The sequence below is a fragment of the Pongo pygmaeus genome, chromosome 23, assembly GCF_028885625.2.
Source record: "Pongo pygmaeus isolate AG05252 chromosome 23, NHGRI_mPonPyg2-v2.0_pri, whole genome shotgun sequence".
Lineage (NCBI taxonomy): Eukaryota > Metazoa > Chordata > Mammalia > Primates > Hominidae > Pongo > Pongo pygmaeus.
In genome coordinates, this window is record NC_085931.1 from 56,293,228 (window position 1) to 56,312,573 (window position 19,346).

Sequence of the window (19,346 nt, forward strand, 5' to 3'; positions counted from 1 at the left end):
TTGCCATGTTGGCCAGGCTGGTCTCAAACTCCTGGCCTCAAATAATCTGCCCACCTCAGCCTCTTTTTTTTTTTTTGGAGACAGAGTCTCACTCTGTTGCCCAGGCTGGAGTGCAGTAGCACGGTCTCGGCTCCCGAGACCTCCACCTCCCGAGTTCAAGCAATTCTCCCGCCTCAGCCTCCCGAGTAGCTGGGATTACAGGTGTGCACCACTACACCTGGCTAATTTTTGTATTTTAGTAGAGACGGGGTGTCACCATGTTGGCCAGGCTGGTCTCCAACTCCAGACCTCAGGTAATTCGCCCGCCTCACCCTCTTAAAGTGCTGGGATTACAGGCAGGAGCCACCGCGCCTGGCCATGGGGTATGATGAATTTTTAAAGAAACTGCCAAACTGTTTTCCAAAGTGTTTGTACATTTTTTAGACAAAAACCTTTTATTTTGAAATGATTCACAGGAAGTTGTAAAAAAGAAATGTACGGGGAAGTCCTGAGCACCTTCACCCAGCCTCTCCCCTTGTTAATGCCTCATATAACTACAACATAGTTATGTCAAAAACCAGGAAATTCAAATTGGTACGATACACAGAGCTTATTCAGCTTTCACCAGCCACAAGTGCTCGTGTGTGTGTGTGTGTGTGTGTGTGTGTGTGTAGTTCTGTGTAATTCTATCAAATATGTAGCTTTGGGTTACCATCAACACAACCAAGATACAGAACTGCTTCACGTCCGCAAGGCTCCTGCACCCCTGCACAGCCACACGCACCGCTTCCCCAGCCCCTAAACCCTGGCAATCACTAATCTGTTCTTCATCTTGACAATATTATCATTTAAAAACTATTCTACATGACATTTTGGTCTGGATGATAAAAACAAAATTAAAAATGAAAATAAAAATAAAATAGAAACGGTTCTAGAAATGAATCATAGAGTTTATGTAACTTTAAAAGATTGCTTTTTCTTCATGCAGCATAATTTCCTTGTGATCCATTCAAATGATTGCATATATCAAGAGTGCATTCTGGCCGTACGTGGTGACTCATGCCTGTAATCCCAGCACTTTGGAAGGTGGAGGCAGGTGGACCACCTGAGGACAGGAGCTCAAGATCAGCCTGGGCAACATCATGAAACCCTATCTCTACTAAAAATACAAAAATTAGCCGGGCGTGGTTGCGGGTGCCTGTAATCCCAGCTATTTGGGAGGCTGAGGCAGGAGAATCACTTGAAGCTGGGCGGTGGAGGATGCAGTGAGCTGAGATCGCGACACTGCACTCCAGCCTGGGCGACAGAGCGAGATACCGTCTCTAAAAAAAACAACAGTGTGTTCTTTTTGTATTTTTTGTAGCAACAGGGTCTCAACATGTTGCCCCAGCTGGTCTTGAACTCCTGGCCTCAGGCAATCTTCCCCCCTCAGCCTCTCAAAGTGCTGGGATTACAGGCGTGAGCCACCATGCCTGGCCTCCTACTTATTGCTGAGTAGTATTCCACAATATAAATGTGCCACAGTTTGTTTAACCATTTGCCCACTGAAGGACATTTGGGTTGTTTCCCGTTTTTGGGTATTATATCAATCTAGTTTTCATTTCTGTGGGATAAATACCTAAGAGCACAATTGCTGGATGTTTTGGTAAGTGTAAATTAGTTTTATGGACGGAGTCTTGCTCTGTCGCCCAGGCTGGAGTGCAGTGGCGCGATCTCAGCTCACTGCAAGCTCCGCCTCCCGGGTTCACGCCATTCTCCTGCCTCAGCCTCCCGAGTAGCTGGGACTACAGGCGCCCGCCACCACGCCCGGCTAATTTTTTGTATTTTTAGTAGAGATGGGGTTTCACCATGTTAGCCAGGATGGCCTCCATCTTCCGACCTTGTGATCCACCCACCCCGGCCTCCCAAAGTGCTGGGATTACAGACATGAGCCACCGCGCCCGGCGCAAATTCCTTTTAAAAGAAACTGCCAAACTATTTTCCAGAGTGACTGTACCATTTTACACTCTCACCTGCAATGTGTGGATGGTCCAGTTTCTCTGCATTCTCACCACCAATTGCAATTGGCGTCATCTCTCTTTTTTATTCTAGCCATTCTGGTAGGTGTATAGTGGTATCTCACTGTGTTTTTGATGTGCATTTTCCTAATGAATAATAATGTTGAGCATGCTTTCAGGTACTTATCTGTCATCCATATATCTTTGGGGAAGTATGTGTTCAAATCTTTGCTCAGTGTTTTTTTATTTTTTTTGAGACAGGGTCTTGCCCTGTCATGCAGGCTGGAGTGAAGTGGCGCGATCTCGGCTCACTGCAACCTCTGCCTCCTGGGCTCAAGTGATCCTTCCATCTCAGACTCCTGAGTAGCTGGGGACCACAGGCATGCACCACCACATCCAGCTACTTTTTGTATTTTTTGTAGAGACGCAGTTTCGTCATGTTGCTGAGGCTGGTCTTGAACTCCTGAGCTCAAGCAATTTGCCAGCCTCGGCCTCCCAAAGTGCTGGGATTATAGGTGTGAGCCACTGTGCCCAGCCTTACACAGATTTTTAAGATTGAGTTGTTGACCTTCTTCTTATTTGTTGTTTTAGAGACAGGGTCTCACTCTGTCACCTAGGCTGGAGCACAGTGGCACAATCATACCTCACTGAAACCTCCCAACTCCTTCACTCAAGCACTCCTGCTGTCTCAGCTTCCCAAGTAGCTGGGACTACAGAGGTGCACCGTCATGTCTGGCTAATTTTTAAATTTTTTAAATTGAGACAGGGGTCTCACTACGTTGCCCAGGCTGGTCTCAAACTCCCGGCTTCAAGCAATCCTCCCACTTCGGCCTCCCAAAGTGCTGGGAATACAGGCTTGGGCCACCGTGCCTGGCCCCTTCTTATTGAACTGTGAGTGTTCTTGTTATATTCTAGATCAGGTCCTTGGTCCGACATATATTTTGCAAATTTCTTCAGTCTATGTTTTGCCCTTTAAATTTTGTAGCAACATCTGTCCCTTACACAACTTCATTTGTCTTCATAGCCTCATCACGCCCTGACACCCGGGTTCATTGTCCATTTCCCCATCCACTACGCTGTGAATGGCAGATGGACCTGACAGCAGTAACTTAAGCGTACCCTGAAAATGACCCTTTGGTCTAAGAAGAATGTGTGTTTGGAGTCCTGAGCTAAGGAATCCGGGAGTGGCCAACTAGGAGGTTCACTTCTTATCTATGAAGAGATCTGAACCCCTGGCCTGTCGGTCCCTTGGAATGCAGGCCGTACAGGGGATCCAGGCCCTTTGTTGTGGCTTAAATGGAGGTTGCTAGGTGGAGGGGGCTCCACAAAAATTGCTATATAAATTGCATGCTTTTTACAAATGATAGTGCTTCTCCTGTCCAGCCCACTGCCACTGGATCACTTTTGTATCTAAGTCCTCAATAAACCCCATGTCTCATTGACTGACTCTGGGTCTCTTCTTCGGCCTCTTGGACACGGTGCCATTCTTATTGGAGTCAATAAGGGCCTGGCGCATCATGTTGTCAGCTCCACGAGGGCAGGGCTGGTTTTCCCGCTATGTCCTCGGCTCCTTACACAGTGGGTGTTCAGCAGATATTGTTCAGTGCTCCTGCCAGTCCTCCCGGACATGGCGTGTCTTGGCGGCAGGTGACATGGATTGGTGAGTGGAGACCTCAGAGCAGCCTGTTGCAAAACTTCCAGGCCAGCAGTAAGGGGGCCTGAGCTGGGGCGCGGGCGGGGTCTGGGGAAAGGGAGACCAGCTGATGGAGAAGGAGGGCCAGAGGGACTTTTCCAAGGTGCAGGCTCCCCTCTTCCCTTCCCCTGCCTGCCACACACACCCCGCCTGCTGCTCAGCAATGGCGTCACAGCCCCTCCTGCCAGCCTGCCCAGATGCAGGGAGCAGCAGGAGAGTTTCTATAGGAAATAGACATGGGCATGGGTGGCATGTGGGGAGGCTCTAAAAGGCTTAATTAGCTCCTTTACCGTGAGTGTGTTTACAGCATGTATGTGTAATGACACACACGGTGTGAGGGTGTATATTGCATGGTGCGTGTTATCTCTGTGGGGTGTGTTCTTGTACACCGGTGCAGGGCGTATATGTGTTATGATGTGGGTTTGTCCAGAGAATAAAGCAACAACTTCCTCTCCAGGATGGGAGGACTGTTATGTGGTCTCTGGTGTCCTTTCTGTCTATTCTTTAGAGCATCCCACCAGGGACCCTGCCTGTGAATCTGTTGGCTCTCTCTTTTCTGACAGTGCAAAGCTCCTTCTGCAGCCAGACAGACCCTGGCAGCAATTCCAAGCAGATGCCCACTTACCAGCTTGGACTAGTTGCTCTAAAGCCTCTGAGCCTGTTTTTTGGTCTGTTAAAGGAGATTAATAACACCTACCGCACAGGGTGGCAGCGACAGTGAGGAAAGGTATGCCTATGAAGAGCTTGGAATAGCGCCTGGCACACAGTAGGTGCTCAATTCATAGTAGTGTATATGCCCACAGACAGGTATGTACATTCCAAATGCACCAGCGCCCCTCAAGGTACCCTCAATACACAAATAAATTGAGTCTGGGCTGGATGCAGTGGCTCAAGCCTGTAATCCTAGCACTTTGGGAGGCCGAGGTGGGAGGATCACTTGAGCCCAGGAGTTCAACACCAGCCTAGGTACCATGGTGAGACTCTGTCTCCATGGAAAATAATTAATTAAAAATTAAAAAAATATATTTTAATTTGAAAACTTTTAAAAAGGAAAGAAATGGACTGGGTCTGGTCGCTGGGCTCCTAGCAACAAGGCTTGCTGTGCACACACATCTTCATTAGTGTGAGTTGTGCTCACATCAGCTGTGTGGAGGCTGGGACAGACACGGACACCCCACAGTGCCCAGTGATGTGTCACACCCACACATTAGCACCACGCCGACCTCTTGCCAACCTGCCATATCTGCCCCCTTATCTACTCATAATGGTCAAGGTGCCCAGGGGACAGTGTCTCTCAGTAATTTTCCGCAACCTGAGAAAAAGCCGTGTCTCTCTCAGATGTGGGGAAAAGGGGAGCCCTTGCTCCTGAGGAATCCTTCCTGCTGTCCTTGCTCTTGTAAGGCTAACTGGCTGAGTTTTTGGGTGGAGGGGCTGAGGCTCCCAGCCTATCTCAGATGGTGCTGAATGTGGCTGGAGGTTATGATTGCTTTGGTTCCACCACCCCTCAGAGGATGCCCTGCGCAGAGTCTTGGGTCTGACTGACCTCGGCAGCACCCAGCCCATAAGGTCCTGTTAATCAAAATCCTTGCTGGGGCCTGGGAGCTCCTTGAGGGAAGGGGCCACATCTCCCACAGGTCTAGGGCTTCAGCACCCAGTACAGGAGCAGGTGTTCATGAGCTGAATTATATATTTTTTGCATTAAAATTTTTTTTTTTGAGACAGAGTCTCGCTCTGTTGCACAGGCTGGAGTGAAGTGGCATGATCTCAGCTCACTGCTGCCTCTGCCGCTCGGGTTCAAGTGATTCTCCTGCCTCAGCCTCCCGAGTAGCTGGGATTACAGGTGTCCACCACCACGCCCGGCTAATTTTTGTATTTTTAGTAGAGATGAGGTTTTGCCATGTTGCCCAGGCTGGTCTGGAACTCCTGACTTCAGGTGATCCACCCGCCTCAGCCTCCCAAAGTGCTGAGATTACAGGCGTGAGCCACCGGCCTTTTTTTGCATTTAAGTCGCACCTCCAGGGGTTGGGGAGCTGTATGCAGTGGTGGTTACATGTGTGGGCTGAGGCATGGAACTACACAACCTCTTGGGCCTGAGCTTCCCCTTGTTACATTGGAATAACAATGAAGACGCCTTCCTCATAGGGTTGTTCCAAGAACACCATGAAGGAACGCATGCAAAGTGCTCAGGGAGTGCCTGACCCCACATACAGAGCACCCAGGGGCTACCCTCTTTATCCCAGAGTCACTGCTCCCACTGTTTTCCGGGCTCTGGCCCCCCCTAAAATTTCACAGGACGCTAACACAACACTACCTTCTGTCACAAAATGAGAGCTTTCTGGTGGCCTAGGGTAGGGGGAGATATTAACAGCCAACTTTAAAATCAGGCAGAGAAAAAGGTGCCAAGGAGAGAGGAAGTAATAATTGACTCCAGGTTGGGCAGGGCAGGCTAGGAAGAGGAAGTGGATTGGGTCTTGTTTAGGTAAGAGAAAGACTTCAGTGGCAGACAAAGGAGGAGTAATAAGATCGCTAGGGGGCCCGTGCCCAGCCCACCCACGCACAATCTCACTTAGTCCTCGCAATACCCCCAAGGTAGGTGCTAGGATCACACCCTTTACGGACGCGGCACCTGGGACAGGGATGCGCGAGGAGTCAGGGGGCCTCGCTGGATCGAACCTAAGCTGGGGAAAAGTATTTCTTGTATTTTTAGGAGAAATTCTCAGCCTCGGGGAAGAGTATTTCTTGATGAGGGAAGAGCGCGGGGAAGACACTCAAGCACGCACAAACATGTGGGCGGCCATGGTGTGCCCAGCGCCGTGCTGGCTTCTGGGAACCCCCAGTGGACAAGACGGACAAGTACTGGCTCTCATGGGAAGTGGGAGCCAGTTACAAGCGCACCTAATTTCGGAGAGTGACAAGCACTCTGAAAAAGAAAGAAGGTAGGGCAGGTGACTGGCCAATTTAAGCGGGCAGGAGTCTGTTGGGGGACGGAGACCAGCCTCAGGTCTGGGTTGGGGACAGAAGCTGTGCCTAAGTGTGGTGCAGGATGCAGCCGCAAAGGAGCGCTTCCGATCGCACTTGATGCTCGCCACGTCCCTGCAAAGTGCTCCCGCCCTCATTCTGCAAATGAGGAAACGGGACGTGCGGCTCGCCGGGCCAGGTAGGGCTGGGAGGCGGATTCTGGGCCCAAGCGCTCCCCCGCGCAAGCCCTCCCCTGCACACCCGACCGCGCCTGCGCTGGAGACCCCGGCGGGGGGGGCGTGGCCTCCCGGTGGGCGGGACTGTGGTCACCCAGGTGGGCGGTGCCAGCGGCTCTGGCGGCGGGGCGGGGCGCGCGTAGTGGCTTCGCCCTTCCCCGGGGCGGGGCCTCCGGGGACCGCGGGGCCGTTGGTTTCGGGGCGGAACGTTCACGCGGCGGGGGCGGGCGCGCGGGGGAAGGGTTTGCGGCGGCGCCGCTGCCGGCTAACGCGGAGGGGCGCCTGGAGGCGGCGTGGCGTCCGCTCGGGCTCCGACTCCGGCTCCGACTCTGGCTCTCGCTCTCGCTTCTAGCCCGCGTGCCTGCGCAGTCCCCTCCCCGAGAACCATCCCCTTGCCCTGCCCAGCGTCAGGGGTGCGCGGCCGCCGAGAGACCCCGGAGGCGTAGCCGGCTGCGGAGGAGAAGAGGTGGGAGCGCGAGCTGGGAGCAGCGTCTCGGAGGCGCCGCAGGTGAGGGGGCGGGGCGGTCCCGCGGTCCCTGCATCCGGAGCCCCTGGGGACCCCGAGAGCCTCAGGATCCGTCCCGGCCCCGGGGCCACCCCAGGACTCCCTCTCAGCTCTTCCCCTGGAGCCCCTACCCCCCGAGACCCCCTCAGGATCCGCCCTGCCCTTCCAGGCCCGCGAACCCCGAAACTCCAAGATTTTCTCTGGACTCCGAGACCCCTGAGGACCCCGGCCGCTAGTGGGCCCTGAGAACTGTTGGTTCCGGAAACTCTCGAGGTTCCCTTGGGACTTGCTTCTAGCAGCCTCCTCAGAAGCCCCCACGCCCGGGGCATCTTCCTGGGGGGAGCCGTGGTTCCCAGTGTCCTTAGCCCCGCGAGACCCCGGGCCCCCGTGCCGCCCACCCTGAGGCTCCCTCTCCGACCTGATCTCAGGGCTAGGTTTCTCCAACTTGAGGTCCCTGGACCTGCGGGGCGTGGGTGGAAGTGTTCCCAGGGCTGGTGATAACTTAAGACGGTAACAGCGCGCTCGACGACCACCTCCTAAGCTGTGGTCCCCGCGCCTGCAGGTGCAGGGCCGGGTTTAACTTTTAATGTTCTGCTGAGACTCTGGTGGCTCCACAGGACAGTCTGTAGAGCAGGAGACCTGAGGTGGCCGAGGGCGGCCGAACCGGGGAGGGAGCGAGTTAGGGCACATGGGGACGCTTTTAGGTTGTCTCCTCCTTAATTTTTTCATTCAAGGAACTAACTTTTTTTTTTTCTGAATGCCTGATAGGCTCCAGGAATTGACACTGGAAATAGAGATGACACGGTCCCTGCTGTCAGGGCCTAGGGACCTGGGGCATAAGACAAGTAGGTCGTTTTTATCTGGAGGAAGCTGTGTCGTCGCTGGCAGGGAACCCATCTGGGTGGGCGTGGGATTCTGGGAAGGGGTGGGATTCTGGGGAAGGGGTGGGTGTTAAGGAGGGCGTCTTAGGAGTCGTGGGGAGGAGATGCTAAGCAGCAGGTGAGCTGATTCTTGAAGGTTGATCTAGAGGAGAAGGTTGCCAGGGTCATTCCAGGCAGAGTTCCAGGGGACAGCCAGTATGTCAAAAGGCAGAGAGGCTGCCACGGCACACAGTGTTGGAAGGCGGGAGGTGTGGCTGGAGCGCACCTAATGAAGGTGGCGTGAGAGTGAATGCTAACTGCGGAGAACCCAGCTTTGCTCCCGGAGGCCCACCGGAGGCCCACCGTGCCCTTGGGCCTTTCTTGAACGACTGCACCTGCCATTGTCCTGAGAAATGATCCAGCTGAGCTGAAGGAAGGTGGGAGGTGGTTAGGGGGAGAAGTGAGGGAAGTGTCTCGCTAGAGACCTGGTATGGGAGAAGCTGGGACTTTTGCAGAGTACTGGGTTTGAGGTGGGAGTGACAAGAAAGAGGGTGTGATTCTGAGAGCCAGTCAGGACCAAAGCATGCACAGTTTAAGCTGAGTGGAGGGTTTGGTCCTTCAAGGGAGTGGGTGGCCATTGAAGGGCTTTGGGAGGAGAGGGGCGGGAGTTGGTGTGTTTTTGAACCATCCATGTGGCTGTGATGGGGAGACTTTTTTGGAGGAAGCAAGACCCTATGAGAGATGGGGACGACCTGGACCAAGGCGGTGGTCGTGGGGGACTGTGGCTTTCTGGAACGGGGCTAAGCTTCTGAAAGCCCAGGCCCAGAAGACTGGTTCCCGCTCTTTCCTGTCTGAGCCTGGGGTCTGAACTTAAGTGAGGTTTTTGTCCTATTACCATAGGGTCTGTGGTTGCCTTAGTGCTTCATGGTGACGGTGTGTGTGTGCTTCACCATAGTCTAATGACCACACAGGACGCAGTGGGGCAGGGTGGGGAGAGGCTGAGTCTCAGAGGTGGGCCAGGACCATGCTGGGCTAGGGGTCCTGAAGAGAACCTGTGTGTGGAAAAAACACCCAACGTGCTTTTTCTATTCTCTCACTCAACGACAATCAACAGAGATGTCTTCTGTGACCAAATGTGGGGAGAGGTTTCTCCCTGCCACCAGGCGGGCTATCATTTGTGCAAGAGACGCCAACTGGGTATCTTCCAATTCAGTTCTCACACTGTCTACCTGGAGATAGCATCAAATCTCACAAGTTGAGGGCTCAGTCCCCCAAGACTGCCCTCCACCCCTTCGGACACCAGTCACAAGCCTGAGCCTCTGGAACTTCTGATCCATCAGCTTCAAGTTGGGGTTCCCATGACCCTTCCTTAGGTTTGATTAATTTGCCAGTCGCGGTGGCTCATGCCTGTAATCCTAGCACTTTGGTAGGCCGAGGAGGGTAGATCACCTGAGGTCAGGAGTTCTAGACCAGCCTGGCCAACATGGCAGAACCCCGTCTCTACTAAAAATACAAAAAATTAGCTGGGCATGGTGGTGTGCACCTGTAATCCCAGCTACTCAGGAGGCTGAGGCACGAGAATCCCTTGAACCCGGAAGGGTGAGGTTGCAATGAGCTGAGATTGTGACACTGCATTCCAGCCTGGGAGACAGAGCAAGACTGTCTCAAAATTGCTATGGAACAGCTCACAGAACTCAGGGAAACACTCAGATTTACTGCTTTGTTATAAAAGATATTGCAAAGGACACAGATGAGAAGATGCATAGGGTGAGGCGTGGGGGATGCTGTGCAGAGCTTCTGTGCCCTCCCCGGGGTGTACCATCCTCCAGAAACTTCCGCATGTTTGTATTTATCTCTCAGGAAGCTCTCAGAACCCTGGGCCTTTTATGGAGACTTCTTAAGCATGTAGCCATGCTTAATGAAACCATTGGCTTTTGGTGATCAACATTATCTTTAGCCCTTTCTTCCCCAGGTTAGTGGGTGGGGCTGAAAGTTTCAAGGATCTAATCCTGCCTTGGTCTTTCTGGTGATAAGCCCCCTTCTGAAGCTGCCCAGGGCCTATCTGCGTCAATCAGCTCATAAGCATATAAAATGACAGCACTTTGGAGATTCCAAGGATTCTAGGAGTAGTAAGACAGGAAACAGGATGAAGACCAAATAGAGATTTCAACAAAATGCAAAGCTGTTGGAGGGGAGACAAATTCAGATGTGTCAGAAATTTCCCTCTGGTGACTATGTGGGACTAGAGGGGCTGGAACTGAAAGCAGGTGCCTTTCAGTGTCAGACACGACGTCATGAGGGTTTTTTTTTGTTTGTTTGTTTTTTGTTGTTTTTTTTTTTTTTTTGAGATGGAGTTTTGCTCTTGTTGCCAGGGCTGGAGTGCAATGGTGCGATCTCGGCTCACTGCAACCTCTGCCTTCCAGATTCAAGCGATTCTCCTGCCTCAGCCTCCCAAGTAGCTGGGATTACAGGCACCTGCCACCTTGCCCAGCTACTTTTTGTATTTTTAGTAGAGACGGGGTTTCACTATGTTGGCCAGGATGGTCTTAAACTCCTGACCTCAGGTGATCCATTCGCCTCGGCCTCCCAAAGTGCTGGGATTACAGGTGTGAGCCACCGCTCCCAGCCAGGTTGTGAGGGCTTTAAGACTGTGGCAGATGGTATGGATTAAACAGATTTAGGAAGAAAAATCTACAGGACTTGTTTGTTGAAGTCTGGACTTAGGTGAGGGAGAGACTCAGGGATAACTGCACAGTGGAACTTCTGTGGTAACCAAAATGTAATGACTGCTGTCCAGTACACACTGGCCGCTTGTGGCTGCCGAACACTGAAAATATGACTAATGTGACACTGCTGTTTAATTTTATTAATTAGCTTTAATTTTAATTAAATCTAGGAAGGATTCCCCATCACACATTTAGGGTGTAGTAGGAAGCACACTGTTCCGGGCTTTGTTCTTTTATTCCATTTAATGCTTCCAGCAACCTTAGGAGGTATAAGATATTCTTTCCTTTGTAGAAAAAGTAAATAGGCTCAGGAATGAGTCCTTGCCCAGGTAGTAAGGAGTTCAGCCAGTACTGATTTGTTGGCCAGGCTCTTGCTCCTATATCCTACCTCCTTCCCCTAAGGAGCCCACAACATCCGCTTGTCAGGAAAATGCCGTCCTCTTGAGTTGGTGGCATTGTTCCTCTATGTGGCCCTCCTTATCTCTTCCCACCCCCCCCAAGCTAACATGGACAGTTGAGTGATAAGCACACTGTGCAGAGGCTGGTCTTTTTCCTGGAGCTGCTCTGCCTGCCGCCTCTTCTGTCTGCCTAATGGCAACTCTTTTAACATTTCCGGGGAAGGAGAAACTGTAGAAAACTAAACTGTATGCCTTATTTGTAATGATTTGGTGGTAAAGAGGTAGAAATGAGTGCCTTAAAGTGTTGGGGTCACAGTGGACCAGACAATGCCCAGGCCGGTGGGAAGGGTATGGGACATAAGCCAGGAGTTACTTTATAGCTTGTTCCCAGCCCCATGGGGGAAGTTGACAAAGTCACTGCTTCTCAGTCTCAATTTTCACTTCTGAAAAATTAGGGCATTTGGTTTCATGTAACCTTTAAGATCCTGCCCGCTCTGAAATTCTGTCATTTTACATTTTGTTGGAGGTTTACCTTCTAGAACACGTCTTACGTATCCTCTCGAGGTGGGGTAAAGGCAGGTGGGTCCACAAGCCCCTGGCCTCTGTCTTGGCGTGTTTTAACATTGGCTTGTTAAGTAACATGTTTATTTGAGTTAATGTGTCACATCTGGTGGACAAACTGTATGTAAAACGCTGAATGCTTTAGTGGATGGCAGAGTTCCCAGTAAAATATCAGGTATATTTGTTTGCCATTTCAAGCTGCACTGATGTTAGGAGGAAAGGCGCAAGAATATATAATACACAACTTGGGGCTGGCCTGTTAGAAGGGTTCAGTGTCGGCCTTGTCCAGGCTGTGGGCCATAGCAGTCGCCACCTCATCGGGTTATTGAGGTTAACTGAGATAGTGCGTGTAAAACGCTTAGCATTTTCCCTTGAATCTCTATTAAGGGCTGAAAAAGTTGCAGTAATTAATGTTGCTCTTTGAATTAATTTGTGACCAAATTAAACTAAATTTGAATTAGATTCTTTTTCTAGTGGTGGGTTTTGCTGTTTTCCTGGTTTGGGTGTATACGTCCAGGCAGCTCTGTTTGGTGGGACTGGTTTCAGGAATCCAATTAACTTATTTCCATCATTACAAAATAAGTCATTTTTCCCATTATAATTAAGTTCAACAGAATAAAAAGTAATTGGTTAAGTGGAGTGCGTTCAAATTAAGGGTTCGTATTTTCTGTAAATTGAAGAAAATAACTCATCCTGAAGATCCCTTATTATTAGTAATGGCTGAGATTAAGTTTTACCAGAACCATGATTACACTGAAATGTAGTTGTGGTGACTGCCTTGGAAGAGTGGTGCTGGCGTGAGGCGGTTGAGAGTAACAGACACTGTGCACTTTATTAAGCGCCTTTCAGATACGCGTCTCCCTTGAACGTCTGCAGCAGCCCAGTCAGTGGTGCACATGTTGGGATCCCCATTTGGGAGATGGGGAAACAGGTTTAGAGAGTTCTACCTGGCTGGGGAAAGGGTGGCTTTTCCTTGTCTCCAGATCCTGTGTTTTCTCCACCTTAGTCCTAATGCTGCTTCAGGTGGGGGTGTTGTGGTTTCAAGGCTAAGCCTCTCCTTTGTAGTTCCAGAAGCTTAATTTTTTGCCCATTTGTGCCTTGTTTCCAGTTCAGGTGACCCTAGTCATGCTAATCAAACTCACCAGAAACCTATCAGCTAGATCGCAGATGATTCATTTGTGGTTAGAAATATGACTGTCACATGTGCTTGAAGACTGTTGCTCAGTGATTTTTTTGTTTTTGTTTTTGAGATGGAGTCTTGCTCTGTCGCCCAGTGTGGAGTGCAGTGGCATGATCTCAGCTCACTGCAACCTCTGCCTCCCAGGTTCAAGCGATTCTCCTGTCTTAGCCTCCAGAGTAGCTGGGATTACAGGTGCGCACCACCACACCTGGCTCATTTTTGTATTTTTGTATTTTTATTAGAGACACAGTTTCACCATGTTGGCCAGGCTGGTCTCGAACTCCTTACTTTAGGTGATCCGGCCACCTCGGCCTCCCAAAGTGCTGGGATTACAGGTGTGAGCCTCCACATCCAGCCTTGCTCAGTGATTTCTGCTGCCACACTCTTCTCCTCTCCCAAGCCTACGTGGGAACCTGATGGCTGTGAAAAAGGAAGTCTGTGGGAATCACATCTAGAATGAAGGGAGAGGAGGATATTAATGGCAGGGTCTGGCCGTTGAGCTTCCGTGGCATGCAGTCATCTGTCTTGCTGAGGGTCATGCTGGGAAGGGCTTGCTTGAAGGCTCCCAGTCTTCCAGAGCTGCCTTGGTGTAGTCAGAATGCAGTGGATAGATTCTGGCCTCCTTTAAGGACGTTCCAGTCCTTAAGATCCACTCTGGCTACACAGATTAAATTTAGTGTTTCCCAGCCTCTCGTCTCCGGTCAGTAGCACGTTAATAAATGGTTTCTCAGTGGGAGGCGCTGTTGGCACAGTGGCGGCAGTAATATTGGTACTAATAGCCTACTGTGTTGCCGGGCTTTGCTCTAAGGGCTCAACATAAAATCAACTCATTTGTAGTCACAGTGACCTTGTCTGACTTTCTTTGCAAATTCTGGGGTCATTTTATGATCACTGTGGATTGACTACAGGTGAGTTAAAGGTGAGCATTCCGAAACTGCCGAATAAACGTGACACCACTCACTCCTGTGTGAGATGGATGTAGTTTGAGCTTATGTTTACTCTGAGTCCTTCTTGCTTCATTGTAATCAGATGCTGCTTGGACACCCTTATCTCCCTGCTTTTTGAAACTGCTCAAAGCCCTTGTGATCATCTATTTATAGAAAGAAATTAAGAAAGTCGGACACAGTGGCTCACACCTGTAATCCCAGCACTTTGGGAGGCCGAGGCAGGTGGATCGCTTGAGGTCAGGAGTTCGAGACCAGTCTCTGACCAATGTGGTGAAACCTGTCTCTACTGAAAAACCACAAACTTATCTGGGTGTAGTGGCGTGTGCCTGTGATCCCAGCTACTTGGAAGGTTGAGGCAGGAGAATTGCTTGAACCCGGGAGGCGGAGGTTGCAGTGAGCCGAGATTGTGCCATTGCACACTAGCCTAGGCAACAAGAGAGAAACTCTGTCTCAAAACACACAAAAAAGAGGTTTTCTTAAAGGATACTTTTGAGGATCCCACAATCTTGACACTTCCAATTGATGGTTTGTGCTTGTTAAGTGAAAATATAGCTTGTAATGGAAAGCGAGTAATTTGAAGTTTTTTTTGTTACGCTACTTTTAATCATTACAGTTCTTGACACACATTCCCCTCTCCCCAGAGAGCCTCGTGATGTTCGTTCATTCATCCATCTGCTCTGTTTTCCTTGGCACTCTGGACTTCTCCCTGTCCCACCAGGGTTTAGACAGCCACAGCCTATTTGCTAGCTCAGTGCCAGGCCCAGGTCCCGGCCCAGCAGATTCTTCTGCCAGGCTCACTGGAGTCACTTAACGCAGTTGTGGCCCAAGGCAGCCTTGCTCTTGTGTCGGAGGATGGTACCTCCGCTGCCCACCAAGTGGCAGGCCAGAGCTCTGCAGGGCAGAGTTCCTCCGGGACAGGCTCTGTGGTAAAGGATGTGTCAGACTTGTACTTGCTTCCCATTATCCCATTTGCCGATATCTCAGTGGCCAAAAAGTCACATGGCTAAGCCTGGAGTCTGTGAGGGGCTGTAGAAGGGTGTGGCTGCCAGCAGGCATGAGGGGGTGGGGCCTTAGCATCCTACCATGGTAGGGTTGTGAGGTACTTTGTTTTACTACCTGTAAATAACAAGTTCGATTTTGGTAGCTTATATTTTGCATTGAACTCCGTTTGATGAACGTTTACGTAGAGCTGGATGCCAGGGTTTGAAGAATAAGACAGTCTCTAGCTACTCTATGCTAGTTTATAAAATGCTAGTGATCTCAAGTTCTAAGCAGACAGCATCCTGGTAAGACTTTGGCTTTGGATTAAAAAAGACAGGAACTGCTTAGAAGAATCTCAGCTGGGGCCAGATTTTGCTTTCAGAAATGCTGATAGGTCCTTGAAAAAAAAAGAAGGGTTGCTATGATGACTTGGCTCTGGGCCTGCAAACCGTGGTGACGACACAGTCACTAAGGAAACCAGGAGACGCAGCGTCTGAAAGGCCTCCAAAGGGTTTTGTTACTGTTTTCTGGGATCTGATTGGCTTAGACGGTGTTTGGATGGGAGCAGAACGCTGGAGCTTGCTGTCCTGCTGAAACTTCTAGGACCTGGTGCTGAGTGCTTTGGAGATCACCTTACTTGGATTTTGGTTTAAAAACAAGGGGAAGATTTAGGGTAATTTCAAGGTTATTGTGAGATTTGACTCCGATGTTTATGCTGCTGTAAAACAGGAAATGAGGTAATGTCTTTAAACATGTAGTGTTGATAATGAACTGTACATGTCTAAATATGGGCAACTGTGCAGTTCAGGTTGCAGAGTTACTGTGTTGAGTTTTTATATAATTGGGTACTTCCTGTGTTGGCTCCTTTGATCCTTAAAGGTATGCATCAGTATTAAAGTCTAGAGGCCCATCTGCCTATTGAGGTTGGACTCCGTGTGGTTGTATTTGAAATACTGTCAGAGGAGCCAGCACCAGACCTGTAGTTCAGGCTGAGAAAGAGGTTTTGAGCACTTAAGCCAGCCACAAACCACCCAGGAGTGCAAGCGTGGCCTGTTACGTAAGTGTTAGGGATAGTCATACCTCGTTCTTTTGAGAAACTTGGAAATCACTTAATTTCGGAGTTAAATATAGCCTGCAAAAGTTTAATTTGTTCATGCTGTTTTTGAAGATGTGTAAATGCAGTATTTAGGTTTTGAATTTGTAACCATAATCACGTATATGTGGAGAATTAAAAGCAATTGAACAGTAGTTGAAAGAACTAGAGGTAGATTCTGAAAGTTCTTTACTGTGGTAACAGTTTTGGGCATGTGGTTTTTTTACGTCACTGGTTGACCAGTGCGTGTTTAAAAAATGTTCTAAAATGTCGTGTACAGAAGGCTGAACTAAACAAGCCCTTCTCGTAGACAGGGAGGAGTAACTATTTGGAAGTGATGTGGATTATTTTGGGGGTCGGGAGTAGGGGGCACTTGAATTAGTCAGCTGATGAGCCCTCTTATCGTCCCCTTCCAAATAGGATTGAACAGGAGTGGCTCCTGAGTCCTGCCCCACAGCAGGAGGCCGGGAAGGGAAGTGTGCGGGCAGCCTCATCCACAGGCCAGAGCCTGAGCTGTTCCAGCTGCCAGAGCACTTTCATACGGAGGCCTGAGCTTTCAAAACTCGGCCCATTGGCAAGAATCCATGTTTTATAGTTGTTAAAACTGAGGATTGGTGAACAGTTAAATCAGTCATTGAAATCTTAGGGGTGGGGTCCAGAGTTGCTTATATTATTAATAGATGGTGGAGGGATTACATTATACAGCGGAGAAACTCAACATTTGTTACTTTCCTTAGAAAGTATCTAGTAGATTAAAAAAGACAAAAGATTAGTTTGATGACTGATGTTAACTCCTCAATGGGAAGAAGGATCAGTGTTAGGGCCAAGCCCCAGCCCAGACTCTGCCAGTCTTTCTCTGGGGCAGGTTACAGGCATCTGTGAACCTCGTTTTCTTTGCCTGTGGACTGTGATTTCTTAGCATTTGGGGTAAGGTCGCAGACATGTTTGGGAGCTGATGGAAGCTGTGAGCTCTCTCTAGGAAAACCTATGCATGGACTTAGGTAGTTGTGTACATTTTCAGAGGATAACCGGGATCCCGTTTAGCTCTGCGATCTAATGATGCTTATGGACTGATTAAGGCTTGTTTCCTCACCCTGGAAAATTACTTTTGATGACCTGATTCTAGTGGTGGGCTGTGTGTGTGTGAGTGAAGATTACACATGTGAAAAAGTGATTTTTCAGCCAGTCGCCGTGGCTCATGCCTGTAATCCCAGCACTTTGGGAGGCCGAGGCAGGCGGATCACAAGGTCAAAGATCGAGACCATCCTGGCTAACATGGTGAATCCCGTCTCTACTAAAAATACAAAAATTAGCCGGATGTGGTGGCGCGGGCCTGTGCCACTGCACTCCAGCCTGGTGACAGAGCGAGACTCCATCTAAAAAAAAGTAATTTTTCTTTTTCTTTTCTTCCTTTCTTCTTCTTCTTCTTCTTTTTTTTTTTTTTTAAGACAGGGTCTCACTCTGCGACCCAGGCTGGAGTGCAGTGGCACAATCGTGGTTCACTGCAGCCTCAACTTCCTGGGCTCAGGTGATTTTACCATTCAGCCTTCCAAGTAGCTGGGACTACGGACGAGCACCACCACATTGGCTAATTTTTGTAGAGATGGGGTTTCCCCATGATGTTGCCCAGGCTGGTCTCGAACTTCTGGGGGCTCAAGGGATCCTCCCGCCTCAGCCTCCCAAAGTGCTGGGATTACAGATGTGAGCCACCGTACTCTGCCAAAGTAATTTTCAGTCAGTGCTGGTTTGGATGTGGCAAAGCAAGCACTGACGTGTTCTGCTGACCACTTTTCTGGAAAGTGGTTTGGTGGTGTGTGCTAAGATATTTTACAGTGTTCATACTCTCTAACTCAGCAGTTCTTCTCAGAAATCTCTCCTAAATAAGTAATTTCACAGTATACAGGCTTTGTGCACCAAGTCGGTCGTCAGGGTGTTATACTAACATTCTGCATCAGACGTGTCGGGAAGAGACAATTCCATATATGTACATTACACTTAATTTATGAATAGTTTTTAATAACATAAAGGAGATGTATTTATTTTAATGCATGAAAAAGTAGGATATGCACTGTGTTCTCAAATTATGTCAACACTTTTGTTTGTTTGTTTGGTTGGTTATTTTTGAGACGGAGTCTTGCTCTGTTGCCCAGGCTGGAGTGCAGTGACGCGATCTCAGCTCACTGCAACCTCCACCTCCTGGGTTCAAGCGATTCTCCTGCCTCAGCCTCCCTTGTAAACATTTTTAAAAGAGTAGAGGGAATATATAAATGTTAACAGTTACTGCTCACAGGTCATAGGATTATAGGCGAAACCTTATTTTTTTGTATTTTTCCTGGCTTACAGTAGATATTATTTCTAGAATTGGGGGGAAATGCGATTTTGGAAAATTTTTATTTTTTATTTATTTTTTATTTTTGAAACAAGGTCTCACCCTGTTGCCCAGGCTGGAGTGGAGTGGTGTGATGTGGCCACGGCTCATTGCAGTCTCAACCTCCCAGGCTCAGGCAACCCTCCCACCTCAGCCTTCCTAGTAGATGGGACTACAGGCATGCACCACCATGCCTGGCAAATTTTTTTATTCTTTGTAGAGATAGGATCTTGCTGTATTGCCCAGGATGTTCTTGAACTCCTGAGCTCAAGCAGTCCACCTTGGCCTCCCAGAATGCTGGGATTACAGGCATGAGCCACCACGCCTGGTCTGATTTTGGAAAAATTAAAGAATATGGAGATAGCTTGGTGATAGAGACCCAGATGGTTTGGGATTTCTGTTTTTATATAAGGTAAGAATTGGCTTTTTACTTGGATGACTTCTTTAGACTGGATTTCAGTAAGGCCGAGGGGAGGACTGGTGCCTTGGAGCTGGTGCTGATGCTGAGAATGGCCATGCTCCAGCCCAGTGCTCTGCACCTTAGAGCACTCGTTGGCTTCCTCTGCAAAACCGCCTCTGGCTTCGCTTTGTTGTGCCGCTTGCTGTGTTTTGCTTCTGTGATAAGTCATCTGTGTTCATGTGCACTGGAAAGTCTTCTAGAGCAGTGTCCCAAGAGACAGCGAAAACCCCAGCTCGGAGCCCACAGAGCCCATCCTTCATCTGCTCCTGTGTGTGCGTTTTCCTCCTGTGCTGTCCCGTGTAGAACAGCGAGTCTGACTAGCCTGATGAGTCACAAGAGATGAGGAATGGTGGCTTAGGAAGCATTTTGGATGTACGTCACTTGCGTATGACATTTTTCAGATA

General features: G+C 49.5%; 1 protein-coding gene across 22 annotated transcripts in view; it reads left to right on the forward strand.

The window, feature by feature from the left end:
* Nucleotides 1-7,013: 7,013 nt before the first annotated feature.
* Nucleotides 7,014-19,346, forward strand: part of FAM118A (family with sequence similarity 118 member A) — a 32,102-nt gene continuing 19,769 nt past the window's right edge. For 3 of the 22 annotated variants that reach the window (XM_054469813.2, XM_054469808.2, XM_054469814.2), the window contains exon 1: nucleotides 7,062-7,371. The gene's annotated coding sequence lies outside the window, so the exon portion shown is untranslated. Of the gene's footprint in view, nucleotides 7,931-8,136; nucleotides 8,214-15,175; nucleotides 15,759-19,346 lie in introns of those variants that run through there. The other 19 variants (XM_063663368.1, XM_063663370.1, XM_063663369.1 and 16 more) reach the window with 15 other exon arrangements.